We start from the raw sequence: 3,951 nt of genomic DNA, 5'->3' as shown, positions 1-3,951 counted from the left end.
GCGCAGGTTCGAGGCTCATCATGAATTATGAAGGAAAGCATATAGATTTCTGTATCAGTCCGTTTTCCTTCAAATTTTCTCGCAATGAAAGTTATACTTTTTTTAGAACAATTTGTGTATCTGAACTAGATTTCAAGGATAATGGCTACGAGCTCTACGTGCGATGCCTACGGTGGCTGTTATTAATAGAGGGGGAGGGTGAAAAGTATTTTAACCGTACGATATGGAAAGAAGTTAAAAATATTTTAGTACGTTGGATATAAATTTGTAATGATATATTGGCTTTGACTCGCCGTCTACATCGATGTGGACGTGCCGGAGTGGTTATCGGGCATGACTAGAAATCATGTGGGCTTTGCCCGCGCAGGTTCGAATCCTGCCGTCCACGCCTTTTTTTATTCTTCTTTTCTCCTTCCTTTTCTCAAGGGCAAATTTTCAAATAGACCTTATTAGAACTTTATTTATAAATATCTACCTATTAGTAATTTATTTATCATTTTCGACCTAGTTGGCTAAGTAATTAAGCGACTAAACTTTACGGGATTCTAAATCCCATAAAGTTTTCAAGACTTATTTATCATTTTCGATCCAGTTCCAACTATTGGGTCTTGGCTGAAATTGGGTCAAAAATGATAATTAAATCTCAAAGGGGTCGATTTTACAAATAAAGTACTAATAGAGACAATTTTGAAAATTTATCCTTTTCTCAATGTTTAACATTTTCGTTGAGTTTTATTAGTTCTGGATCTAAACTAATATTTCCTTAAATAATACATTGATTTTGGTCGAGAAAAAGTGATGGATCCACTCGGCAAATATTATTCATAGCAAGTGAAACACGGATACATCGAACTTATAACAAGTTATTGTTAATGTATATAATCTATTATGTTTGAAGCAATGTATGTAATCTATTATGTTTGAAATAAAGTACTTGTCATCTAGACTGTGAAAATAATCCTATTTTATTGACAGAAAACATCATTGATCTGCCATATTATTATGTGGAAAACACCTCGAGTATAAGGAGATTTTTAGATAATATATTTTATGTGACAGAAAACATCATTGATCGAACTTATAAATAATATAATTCATAATTTATGTGATGTACGCTATTTATGCGATGAAATATTTATTCTATTTATTTTATTGCTCATTGAATTATAGTATAATTCTTAATAGTATTCAGTAATATATTATTCTATTTAGACTTTATTTTAATTATTTTATTAATAAATAATTATAATAACAATTTAATTGCTTACTACTAATAGTTGTGTATAGTTATCTTATAAATTATTTTATTATATTATTTTTAAATAATTAATAATTATAATATTATTGATAATTATAATTATTTTGTACGATAAGAGATTACATATTTAATAAGAGATTATATTTATTTAATCAAAGATTAATTAGAGATAATAACATTGTTAGACTTTATCAAAGTTTAAGAGGGTAAAGAAGGAAATTAAAAATTTTAACACTCTGATCCTCTTTTCATAGCAGTGTAGATAGATGTTGAAGTTGTTATGCTTTCGCTGTAACTTTGTGACACATTTGTCGCTACATTTACAATGTACTTTCAAAATAAATACTTTTAACTGTTATTTCTTTGGCAAAAGTAATATAATGCCATTGCAACTGCGTATGAGTTATTTGCCTAAAACCCAAAGTTTTACTCCTATTTATTTTTAAACCCGCTCACTTGTTAACTTTGTTTGTCTCATATAACTCCCTAAACTACATGTGTCTTACAAAATACTCCATGAACTTTATCTTATTTCACCTAGCCCCTTGCATGTAATCTGTAAGTAACTAAAATTTTCTTGAGAAAAAAAAACTCAAATTTTAGGGAAAGGAGTATGTTACCTATTAATGACAGATGATAAAGTTTGAAAACTTTTCACTCAAAAATATTTTAGTTATTTGTAAATTTATGACAGTGGAGTTAAGTGAGACCAGCCAAAATCATTCTTGGATCCAAACTACTTCACAGATTCTTTTTGAAGTGACTTTATATTTTAGCATTTTTATATATGGTGTAAGTTGTTATTTTATTTTATTTTTATAACTTTGATTTTCGAGTGGTTAAATATACAATTTGTTTTTAAGCTTTCAACATAAAGGTTAAATATACAATATATTTTTAAATTTTGAGGGGTTTAAAAGTAATATTTTTAAATTTTCAGGGGACAAAATTTTCAAAATGGCTTCGCCCGGACTCGAACCGGAGACCTTCAGTGTGTTAGACTGACGTGATAACCAACTACACCACGAAACCAATTTATAAGCTAATAAATACAAACATATTTATAGTTTAATTTTCACCTACGAATCATGTTAATCTAATTTATGTCAAATTATTCGTGACCTTATGGCTACAAAATGACGCACTCGTCAGTGTGTCTAATCACACCCTAGTTCTAGTTAGGGGTGGGCGTGGATGTGGGCCGGGTCAAATCAGCCTCGTGATTTAGCCCACCGGCTTCAAGTCCAGGTCGGGTTTGATCCAGGCCCACCCAAGGTAGAGTGGATCAGACTTACTTTTCTGATCCTGGGTTTAGAGTTGGACCCGGCCGGCTCACGACTTATCTAGAGGCGGGGGCCGGGTCAGGCCCGTCCAATTGCCCACGGATCGTGGGTTGGCCCGTGAGTTTTTTCAACTTTTTTCTAATTTTTTTTCATTTCTAATTTCTAAACCATATTAGCTTTGTATTCGTATCATTGAATTATAATTAAAATTTCCCCCCTATTTCACTCTTTATTTAAAATGATAAACACACACACACACACAAAAGATAGACATCACACAGAAAGAACATCATGAACACATAGATCGATATACACGTGATTTGGACTTCGAAAAAAGATCTACGCGCGTCCACAGAAAGTTAATAACATTCCTTTAATTTAAATTTAAATTACAAATACAAGAGGAAAAAAGGGGAAAAATTATTAATCATTAATGTTCAAGGAGCCGAATTCCTCTAAGTTATATACGTCATGTTTTTCAAGGAAAGATGTTGCTTGATGTCCTTATGACTATGCTTTTGCATCAAGCCGAGTCTATGGTTGGCTGGTCCCGACCGATGGTGGGCCGGGACTATTTTTAAACACAATATCAGCTTAAAAATTTCAAACTCACTTGAATTCTTCTTCTTCTCAAATCGTTAAAAAGAACCCTAACCCAGGTTAAGTTTCACAAAGGTTTGAAACATTAGAGAACGTGAGAGAGTTTGATGACTGCAAATGTTGAGTTAGGTGTTAACCCGACCTTGGTAAGAATTTTTTAATTGAAAACTAATAGAGATCATTTAATAAGCCCCTATAGGATTTAAGGGACTAATATACAATTTTTAAATTTTAAGAGCCTAATATACAATTATTGAATATTGTAAGGAACTAATATCTATAAAAAAAACCTTTTATTTATGGGGACACATACACAATGAGATTAGGTGACCTCTTCCCTTTACATTAATGTATAATGTACATATCTTAAAAGTTTTACATCAGCAAATATTTGAAAATGTAATCGATTTTACTTCAAAATATTAAACGTATAGAGATCTCTTAGTGCATGAGTGGAACAATTCCAGTGGATGATCTGTTACATTCATCATCGTCTATGTATCCTAAAACATCTATAAATAAAACTTTTTGATATGTCCAGATGTCTAACTCATAATTTATGTTGGTTGTACAGTAGTAGAACTTGATTTCGCAATTATTTGATGCATGCCTACTTAAAACGCAATATACTTTTTTTTATTACTATGTAATTAGCTAATTTTGTATGTCTTAATTAAGTTTAAATTCATATCGTCAAGGAGGGCTTACAAATTTCAAAATATAGGTTATGAGTGGTAGAACTAGAGTGCCGGAGAAGCAGTATACAGAGAAAACATAATCCCGAAGAATATTATGATTATGCGGCAAGCC

At 31.4% G+C, this 3,951-nt stretch overlaps 2 non-coding genes across 2 annotated transcripts; one reads left to right on the top strand and one right to left on the bottom strand.

Moving 5' to 3' along the window:
* TRNAS-AGA lies at positions 307–388 on the top strand. Its single transcript has one exon. It is a non-coding gene; the product is annotated as a tRNA-Ser (tRNA).
* On the bottom strand, positions 2,217–2,290 carry TRNAV-AAC. The gene has a single exon. It is a non-coding gene; the product is annotated as a tRNA-Val (tRNA).

Source organism: Asparagus officinalis, chromosome 9 (genome assembly GCF_001876935.1).
Source record: "Asparagus officinalis chromosome 9, Aspof.V1, whole genome shotgun sequence".
Taxonomy (NCBI): Eukaryota; Viridiplantae; Streptophyta; class Magnoliopsida; order Asparagales; family Asparagaceae; genus Asparagus; species Asparagus officinalis.
Note: the sequence above shows the minus strand (reverse complement) of the source record. Positions and strands in the feature narration are given on the sequence as shown.